The following is an 11,100-nucleotide window of genomic DNA, read 5'->3' on the forward strand; positions in this document are numbered from 1 at the left end:
ATGTTTAACTAATTTTAAATTACTTATATCCACCTTATGATTATTGTTGAACATATGTTCGGCTACACTTGATTTTTCTAATCTACCAAATTTTAAATGAGCTAAATGTTCCTTAAATCTGACATTAATTGATCTTTTGGTTTGCCCTACATATGACTTGTCACAATCGTTACAACATATTTCATAAATTCCCGACTTTTCAAGGGTATCTAGTTTATCCTTGGGATTACCCAATAGATTTTTTAATTTTGATCCGGACTGATAGACACTTCGAAGACCTGCGGCCCTGAAGACTCTATCAAGTCCACTTGTATATTGGGGAGAGAAATGAATTGAGACAACTTTTAAATTTTCCTTATCAGCTTGAAAAGTCGTTGATTTTTGAAGTTTGTTTTTAAATCTAAATTTCCTAATTAACTTGTCGATAAAAATATCTTCATAGCCATTGATTCTAGCCACCTTTCCACTTCAAACCTTTCTTGATTTAAAGGAAATGTGACAGATCTATAGACAAGAAAATTAAAACTTGCCATTTTATGTTGAAAAGCATGGTTAGAATCATCGGTTATGTATCTTAAAGTACTAGTGCCTTTCCTATAAATGTCAAAAACTATATGATTTTCACTGTTTTTGATAACGAGAATGTTCAAAAAAGGCAACTGCATGTTACTTTCTATTTCATCTGTGAATTTAATAGATGCGAAGTAATTATTCAAGTTTGAAATTAAGTCATTTAAATCCATGCAAGTTGTATCAAAAACCGCGAAAACATCGTCGACATATCTATACCATATCCTAGGAAAGTACTCGAAATTTTCTTTAGCATTATGTTCAAAATGGTGCACGAAAAGTTCAGCCAGGAAAGGAGATAAACAATTTCCCGTGGCCGTGCCATTTTGTTGTTCATGATAGTTGTTATTATATAGAAAAATATTTTGGCTCATGCAAAGCTTGTGTTAACTTATTGTAGAGTCCATATGCTTCCAATTTGAGCATACTTCGTTTACTGTACAGGTATTTGATTTCCAAATCTAACCATTTTTCTTTTGCAAGTTTTTCAACTCTTTTGGCAACAATTTTTTACGGAAATGTTTACAAAATTTGGGAAAACTGAATATTTTTTACAGGATTTTAGAAACCAAATATCTGCTCCTATTAACCTAATCTTAGTGCTAACCTTATGGTATAAGTTAAGTTCCGTTGACCGTGAAGCCATCGTTATCAAACTCTTGACTGGAACCTTCGGCACTGCACTAACACACAATAACGTGTTTTACCACAAACCGAAACTCAATTTTACGTACGTTTCGCCAACCAAGTTGGCATCTTCAGAAGATTAAAACTAAACTTAATAGAACAAATTCTCTCTATATATATATACACATCGGGATGTGGGAGAGGGAATTACGCACTGTTCACGCAACCAATCAGCGCGTATAATGGGCTAAATGGGATTGGACCTCTGTTCTTGTTCAGTGCCTTATTCCTTCTCTTAACAATTTCTAAGCTTTCGTAGGCATCTAATTTTCTACTATTATTTACATGTTTAACTAATTTTAAATTATTTATATCCACCTTATGATTATTGTTGAACATATGTTCGGCTACACTTGATTTTTCTAATCTACCAAATTTTAAATGAGCTAAATGTTCCTTAAATCTGACATTAATTGATCTTTTGGTTTGCCCTACATATGACTTGTCACAATCGTTACAACATATTTCATAAATTCCCGACTTTTCAAGGGTATCTAGTTTATCCTTGGGATTACCCAATAGATTTTTTAATTTTGATCCGGACTGATAGACACTTCGAAGACCTGCGGCCCTGAAGACTCTATCAAGTCCACTTGTATATTGGGGAGAGAAAGGAATTGAGACTACTTTTAAATTTTCCTTAACTTGCCATTTTATGTTGGAAAGCATGGTTAGAATCATCGGTTATGTATCTTAAAGTACTAGTGTCTTTCCTATAAATGTCAAAAACTATATGATTTTCACTGTTTTTGATAACGAGAATGTCCAAAAAAGGCAACTGCATGTTACTTTCTATTTCATATGTGAATTTAATAGATGCGAAGTAATTATTCAAGTTTGAAATTAAGTCATTTAAATCCATGAAAGTTGTATCAAAAACCGCGAAAACATCGACGACATATCTATACCATATCCTAGGAAAGTACTCGAAATTTTCTTTAGCATTATGTTCAAAATGGTGCACGAAAAGTTCAGCCAGGAAAGGAGATAAACAATTTCCCGTGGCCGTGCCATTTTGTTGTTCATGATAGTTGTTATTATATAGAAAAATATTTTGGCTCATGCAAAGCTTGTGTTAACTTATTGTAGAGTCCATATGCTTCCAATTTGAGCATACTTCGTTTACTGTACAGGTATTTGATTTCCAAATCTAACCATTTTTCTTTTGCAAGTTTTTCAACTCTTTTGGCAACAATTTTTTACGGAAATGTTTACAAAACTTGGGAAAACTGAATATTTTTTACAGGATTTTAGAAACCAAATATCTGCTCCTATTAACCTAATCTTAGTGCTAACCTTATAGTATAAGTTAAGTTCCGTTGACAGTGAAGCCATCGTTATCAAACTCTTGACTGGAACCTTCGGCACTGCATTAACACACAATAACGCGTTTTAGCACAAACCGAAACTCATTTTTACGTACTCGACGCGCGTTTCGCCAACCAAGTTGGCATCTTCAGGAGAAGATTAAAACTAAACGTAATTTTAAATGTGCTAAATGTTCCTTAAATCTAACATTAATTGGTCTTTTGGTTTGCCCTACATATGACTTGTCACAATCGTTACAACATATTTCATAAATTCCCGACTTTTCAAGGGTTTTTAGTTTATCCTTGGGATTACCCAATAGATTTTTTAATTTTGATCCGGACTGATAGACACTTCGAAGACCTGCGGCCCTGAAGACTCTATCAAGTTCACTTGTATATTGGGGAGAGAAAGGAATTGAGACAACTTTTAAATTTTCCTTATCAGCTTGAAAAGTCGTTGATTTTTGAAGTTTGTTTTTAAATCTAAATTTCCTAATTAACTTATCGATAAAACTATCTTCATAGCCCATTGATTCTAGCCACCTTTTTTATAAGGCTTCTTTCCACCTCAAACGTTTCTTGATTTAAAGAAAATGTGACAAGTCTATGAACTATAAAATTAAAACTTGTCATTTTATGTTGAAAAGCATGGTTAGAATCAACAACAACAACAAGTCAAGTCCAAACTCTTCACTGAACTATACCAAGGGTCAACAAGCTATCCACAAAAGCGTTCGCAGTTTGTGAGTATTCCCTCACTCATATGATTCAAGCACATCTTCATAATGTATGCCGAATGACTGTTGAAAAGTATAGGAGATGGTACTCAACCCGGTCTCGCATAAATCTCTATTTTATCATTTGTTCTTTGAGAGCTGCTGATTGATTATAATATACAGTTTATTTTCATCCAGCGCGACTCCTTGCAGGATCCACATCAATTTGCCATGTTTTACTCTGTCGAAACCTATGTAATATATCACAATTGACATCCCTGCAGCGCTGAACTTATACGTGAACTGCGAGCAGTGCTTCTTTGGTGCCAAGTTATTTATTCCTCTAATTTCTTGTAGATTCTTTTATTTATTATATTAAGGAAAAACAAATTAGTGCTCACTAAGTATTCAATCCTTTAAATTCCAGGGAAATCCTGGGAAAATAAAAAACCAGCTCTTGATGCGCGTTTATTTTATTGTCTATTGCGGCAGCAGAATTTCCATCAACATTGTGTTACGTAACAATTATTAAACAGCCACCTAGTTTTAATCGACGTTCCTTATATGATCACCCGACAACCTACAACGAGTTTGATAAATAAGCAAAGAGAAATAAAATACAAAGCAATAATATCGCCCGCAGGCACAAATTATGACGCTCGAGAACTGAGTTCCAGGCAAACACTTCCAAGAACTCGAAAGCTACAAAAAAAAAAACACTCGGTCGTAAATTGATTTTTGACTATACGGCGTTTTCACCTTGACGTTTTGTTGCGAAAAATAAAAACTCGGCGTGACTTTAAGCGGATCCACTACACGGTGAAAGCATCAAATAAAGAAGAAAAACGTGACCTTTCTAATATAATGTTATTAGACCAATTTCATTAAATAATATATTATAAAATGTTTGGAAATGGTTTCTATGTTAAGAGTTGACTTTTTTCTAGGCTAATATACGAGGTTAACGCCAAAATTTCCCGGCCTGACATAGATGCAGCTCCAGTATCACGATAAAACTTTGTCTTCTTTTAAATATCTTAGTAGGCTGCGAAAAAAAAATTGAAGTCTTGCGTCAAATACTTTTTTATTGACAGCATTTTAAATAAGACGTACGAAAGTTTTTGACGAAAGAAGGGTAAGCACCTAAAATTATTAGAAGAAAGGCTGGATAGTGTGTACGGCCAAAGTTCTCCTTCGTAGTGAAAGAATGGGCAAAACGTTTTCGACTGGGCAGGAGTCCCTTGAAGATGATTCAAGAACTGGTCGACCAGTGGATAACGGAAGATATTGTTGCGATTGTCGAAGAGGTGGTATTGAGTGATCGACGTTTAAAGGTCAAGGAAATCGCAGAAATTACTAAGCTTTCTGATACAAGTGTTCGTCGAATCCTGCATGATCATTTAGGTATGCATAAGGTTAGTGCAAGATGGGTTCCTAAAAACCTTTCGGCTATTCTAAAACAACGCCGTGTCGAGTGTGCGCGGTCTTGTTTGGAACTCTGTGGGTCGGAACCGTAGCCTGTGATAGAAACTATTGTAACGGGAGATGAAACTATGGTTCTCTATTATGACCATCTATCGAAAAAAGAATCAATGGAGTCGTAAGGGTGAAGCACCTCCAAGAAAATTCAGAGTCTGCCAGTCAACAAAAAAGGTGATGGCCACGATCTTTTGGGATTGTAAAGGAATTCTTTTAATAGATTTTAAAGAAACTAATACCACTGTCAATGGTAAATAATACGCAACATTGTTACATAATTTCGACACTGTCGAGGAAAACTGACCAGAGGCGTGCATCTCTTGCGCGATAATGCACCTGTCCATACTGCGGGTGTTGCACAAGCTATCATTTTAGAGTGTGGGTTCCAACAGGTAGATTATCCTCCGTATAGTCCAGATATGGCCCGCAGCGACTATTATTTGTTTGGATATTTGAAAAAGGACTTACGTGGACGGCGGTTTAACGACGAAGTTGAGTTAAGAGAGGCTTTAGCTCATTTTGCAGACAAGCCAAAATAATATTTTTTTAAAGTTATTAATAAAGAGATGTAATAAGTGTATTGAAGTTAAGGGGGATTATATTGAAAAATAATAAAAAATTGTTACTATACCTTGTTTCTTTCATATTCAGGCCGGGAAATTTTGGCGCTGCCCTCGTATATAGCGATCTTTATTGATGAGATGTTTTATTTGGGTTTTTGGAAGTATTCGCTCAACTATTTATTCACGAATGCAAAATTATTGAATTTTTACGGATATAAGATATAACGCATAAAAGAAGATCAACAAATAGGTGTCTTTCATTTTCAAAATAAATATTTATTTTCATAAATGGATTTTCTTCAAGTAAAAGCTACCTCAGTTCAGTTTTTCATTTTTTTTTAAACCAGCTGCTTTTTCTATTTGGGTTTATTAGTAATTGTCGAAATCCCTAACTAAATGTGTTAAATATGACCTTTCTGATGACCAAAAAATCACTAAATTGAAGTAGAAAAGAAACAAAAAAAAACAAAAGAAGAGCGAAAATAATTCTACACATTTTATATTTCATGTTTTCTAATATATATAAAATATTTCGATTCCGTTAACCGTTTTTATGATGTTGTAGTACTTTTATTTGGTATTTGTCGTGATGGAATGGCAAATCGAAAATTAAGGTTTGCGATTTGGCGGCCATCTTGTAAGGAAGATTAACCAAAGATTTCCATTTAAAATTATAAGGATGACATCTGTCATATCAACTCAACAATCTAAAAAATGTGGTGACGCAATCAGTTTGAAATAAATGCCTCTTCTTCTGGAATGGACACATCTGTTGGATACGGTATCGTGTGAATCGAGCCCAGTTTCATCTGGGTCAATTATACATCTGCTGATCTATGGAGGGTGGCATGGATAATAATTATATCGATTTTATCTTCTTTTAGCTTTATTTTCAGTCAATCCAAAGTAGGAACAGTCTACTTTTGACGAAGGGAATATATTTTGCTTCCTATCATATCTTGTTCATAATTGTCCAGATAGTGAGATTAAAAATCACTACAACTTTTTCTTTCATTCAATAATATATAATAATAATTATCTAGGATATTGGCTTTTCTGTAACTAGCCAGGTTTCTTTTAAAGCTTCTTGTAAAACACTGCAACACTGTCGCTGATAACAGCCCACAAGTGGTCGGCACTTACCTATAGGAATAGATAGATATAAACGCCGTAATTACCTTTTAGGTGTCCGCCAAAAGCCGAAATTATATATATTGTAACTAATTGGTAGCTAATTCAAACGATTTTGTCAATTAATTTAAATAATTTAATTTCTAACTGAATTGAGAACAATTATTAGATTTTTAATTAAACAGAAGTTTTTGCACCATACAAGGTGCTATCTTCATAAAGGTTAATAGGGTCTCTTCCATTAAATCCTAAATAAAAAAATTATTAAAAAAAAATAGAGAATTGCAACGGAGTATCATACCAAAATAAAAAAAAAGTTGCAAAAATATTTCCTATCTTTATTGTGAAAAAAATGCATAGGCACCTGCGTAGTTAATTTAAACTAGATAGGAAGCTCGATATTAAGTAACTAACCCTTTTTATGTAAATTAATACGTTTTACGTTTTTAAAACTCGTTAAGACGTTTTATTACAACAAATTTTTAAAATTTCGAACTTTATATGTCAACAACCCTTGGCTGGCTTTAAAAAAAACTGTAAAAATTTCAACCATTTCCTTCGGATTTGTATTTAGAGGCTTGGTTTCGTGCGTTCGTTACGTATATACGAGACTTTTTCCAAAATTCGCAGTTAAAGTCGCTGACCCCGATTTTAAAATTAATAATCGCCAAATTTCGCAACAAAAAAAAAGTAGAAAACGCTACAAAAATGCAGCTAATTATTTCGAGCACATAATGCTCATTATACTTACATTAAGAAAAACAATTGCGCGAGTTTTTCGACATCGACGCGGTCTCACATGAGCTGCTAAGCATACCGTTTTGGCCAATTTATGGGCGGCCATAAATATATGTATACCTCTGCTTAGATATTTGCATTACATAATTCGAGTCTAGATTTCTTCTTTAATATTATTAGAAACAACCCAGCTGGATTGGTTGAAATGAAAAACATTTTTTTATAATATCCAATCACTTTAGGCTTGGTTAGGCTGGAGTCACTTCGGATATTTGCGGTACTTTAATCAAAACAAAATGTATGGTACTTATTCACTACTAGATCCACATGTGCCGAATGTGCAGAAAAGAAACAGCTCGCACGACTTCTTTGACAATGAAACCGTTCATCTGCAATGCAAACAATGATCAAATATTACATTTCGAGTTATATTTGGTCTGTATTATTTTGTGGTACCAAGACCTGGACTCTCAAGGCTAATGCATCATTATTCCGAAATGACAAATGAAATGTTTAAAAAAATAAAATAAAATGACACATAATGCGAGGCTACAAACAGTACTCTTCTACTGAATAAAAGAATTTAACCACAAGATATTTCTTTAGCATTTTGTAAAATGTAAATAAATTATCACACATTTTTATTTCTTTCGGTAAGAGGTTAAAAAATCGCACACCACTTACATTTGGTATTCTATAAGAATTATTATATTTTGCATACGGAACTCTAAAGTCGTCTTTAGATCTTGTATTCACTGAGTAAAAATTACTGTTCAGCACAAAGCCTGATATATTTTGAAACACATAAACACACATTTCAAACGGATATATAACATAAATATTAAGTTTTCAAAAATCAGTTTTACCAGAAGTAGGATCTGGAAATGCCGGCCATATATCTTATGGCCCTTTTTTAAACCACAAACAAATTTGTCGAATCAGTGGACTATCCCCACAAAATTATACCATACCTACTCTCAACATGAGCGTAATAAATAGATGTTGGGCTGTAACCCCGATACCAAAGAAGAACGATGAGTGTTAAAATTCATGTTTTTATCCATGAATATTCCAAGAAACTTTACATTATGGCTTTTAACTCTGAAGGAATTTCATAAAAGATGATATAAGTGGATTAATCATTAAATCAAGAGCTTAACTCACACAAAACCACATTACATTTGTCTTCCAGACATGAATTACACCTACTCATCATAGATATCGTTATACCAGAGGAAAAGTACTGGTCCTAATACAGAGCCCTGAGGGACTCCCATTGTTACCATAGACTTTATGTCAGTGCATACACCATTTGTTTCATACATTACTATAACATATTGTTTCCTTTTAAATAAAAAGCATTATGTCGTGGTCTACACAATCGAATGCAATGCTGAGGTCACAGAATACCTAAACAGGACACTCGCCGGACTCTATAGAATTAACAATACCCTTCATTTCATTTTCATTTGGGTTTATAGACATTTTATAGGGGTCCGAAAACTTCCCGATTTGTTTTTAGTGTATTGGGATAAAAATTGTAGTTTTTGGGACTGATTCACTTTGTAATAGTTATTGAAATTGCTTCGCGAGAAATTTTAATCGGGATTTTTTCTCGGGTGAAATATCATCGAAGTCTGACGCAAAGTTTGGTGTTTGATAGCGTTTTGTAATGAATTGTTGGAAATTTGGTGTTTGAAATGGTTTTGTATTATTTAGATTCCCATTGAGTTTTTCGAAGTTTTCAAATTCTGAAACGTGAGTTCGTGTGAGGAATCTGGTTGTTCCTTTTTCGCAACCAGTTAATATCTTTGATAATCTCCATGTGCACAATCTGGGCAATTCCATTTTACCACTTGCTCTTGTCCCATTTTAAAAGTAGCTAATTGTTATTCAATTAACATAAACTTCATTTTGATAAAAATAATTATCATATCTTGATCACTATTGACCGGGTAGTGTTCACCCTTATCGATGATTTTGGCAATTTTCCGAAATATGCAGAATTCCTTTAAAGCTTCTTGTTTCTCTTTTGTGTATAATAACAAATTATTCTGACGCGACATAAAGAATAAATAAGCGATATACTGGCAACAAGTCTTTTCTAAATGGACTCTAAACGGTTTATTCAACAATGCCAGTTATATCAGCCGACATGTGGCCGACATCTACCTGGCTCGCTCCTGCCTTGTCGCCTACCCAAGCCGCTACCTATATATGAATAAATTATTGGTCTTTGAGTTTACCCAGTAACAATAGGTATGAAGGTCGCAATTACTTTTTGGGGAGAGTCCGTCAAACGTCAAAATTTATATACTTTGAGTCAAACTATACCGCTATGATTTAATAGCTAGATTTAGATTAGGGTTATCAATAGTGGAAAACGAATGAGCACGGAAAAGTGCTTATAAAATGAGCATTCTCATAAAAAATAGATAAACTTTTCTTGGTTTTTTTATTATTGAAAGTTTGCTTTGCAAAATGCACTGCTATTTTTATATTTTATATTAGCGGTTTTGTTTATTCTTTTAGGATGATATGGGAAACAATAAAACAAACAACGTTAAGAAATGCTGATAGTTTTTGATTTTTTGCATTATTTTCTGTAAGCAGAATTATAATCAACAAAAATTCCAGTGAAGTTTTCGACGGGCAACCATGACTGGACTATCGTTGTCTGTGTGCTTCTCTCTCTATTTGGGTCAACGTTTCTCTCCAAATCGGCGACAGGTCACGGCAAAATCAACCGGTATTGTGCATTGTCAACATTATAACTTGCGTGTACATTAAGAAACCGGCGTCCCTCGTGTAACAATAAACGGCCAACCTCAATTTGAGCGCAAACCATTGAATCCGCCTTTGAAACGAAAAAAAAAAAAAAAACACGGGCACACGTAAACCCACCATCAATTCGCTGGACACAGATTGGCCTTGTAATCGACTCGACACTTTCCCTTCTTTTGATCGGTTTGCCAATAATAATAAATGGGCAGCTCTCAATCGTTTGTACAATCGTAAAATTTTCGACGCGTGTATTAGCATCAAAAATTCGAATATATCGCGCTTGGAAGCCAAGACTTCGCGGGCGGAGATAAAAAAAAATGACGGAAGCTTTACAATGCCGTTGGGCTTACCTGTTTCGGAAAACGGTTGCGAAAATTGACTAGATCCGAGATACGGAAATCCACTTTCTACCTACAATATTGCACTTTCCCACTAGTCTAGACACGCACACGCGGGATAAAATCCATCGAAACGGGGCTGTTTCATTTCACCGACCCGGCGCGTCAGTCAATTTTTCGGGGCAGAACGTTTCGCGGATAAGGGAAACGGACGATTCGTCGGAAATTACAAAAACATCGTCCGCCAGACGGGTTTCGGACGTAGCTCGCGCTTACCCAAAACACAACGACAAACCTCCGCAAACGTCAGCTGCGAACTGACACAACTGACAGAGTTTGCGGTTGTGTCCGCGGATATCGGTGAGCAACCAACGCTTCGACTCGAGTCGTAGGTCGGGATGCGCGACAGTAGATGGCGCCACGTCCGCCGAATTTGATAGTATCCGACTCGGGAAGTATCTGTTTCTGGAACGGGGGTGGGAAGACAACGGACAGGCCAATACGTCATCGTATTGGAGCGCGAGCGATTGTATAACGGGTCGACAATTTATTTCAGCGTAACCATTTGATATAGTGTTTTACGTGAAGTTTAAAGTGACGTCGAGAGGACAATATTTATGGGACATAAGAGGGGTCGATCTTAGATCGGCAACACTTTATACAGCAAATTGTATAACTTTCAATACCTACAAGAACCCAATAAAACGCTTACAAAAAACGGTCTTATGTTAAAAATAAATATACAACAAAATCCTTTATAAGTTTCACACCTTTCTGATGTTTC

General features: G+C 35.0%; 1 protein-coding gene across 1 annotated transcript in view; it reads right to left on the bottom strand.

The window, feature by feature from the left end:
• Nucleotides 1-10,641, bottom strand: part of LOC132700616 (furin-like protease 2) — a 543,155-nt gene extending 532,514 nt beyond the window's left edge. The window contains exon 1 of the mRNA XM_060668045.1: nt 10,329-10,641. The gene's annotated coding sequence lies outside the window, so the exon portion shown is untranslated. The remainder of the gene's footprint in view (nt 1-10,328) is intronic.
• Between the last annotated feature and the right edge of the window lie 459 nt (nt 10,642-11,100).

Source organism: Cylas formicarius, unplaced genomic scaffold (genome assembly GCF_029955315.1).
Source record: "Cylas formicarius isolate icCylForm1 unplaced genomic scaffold, icCylForm1.1 PGA_scaffold_4__25_contigs__length_36172078, whole genome shotgun sequence".
NCBI classification, from domain to species: Eukaryota; Metazoa; Arthropoda; class Insecta; order Coleoptera; family Brentidae; genus Cylas; species Cylas formicarius.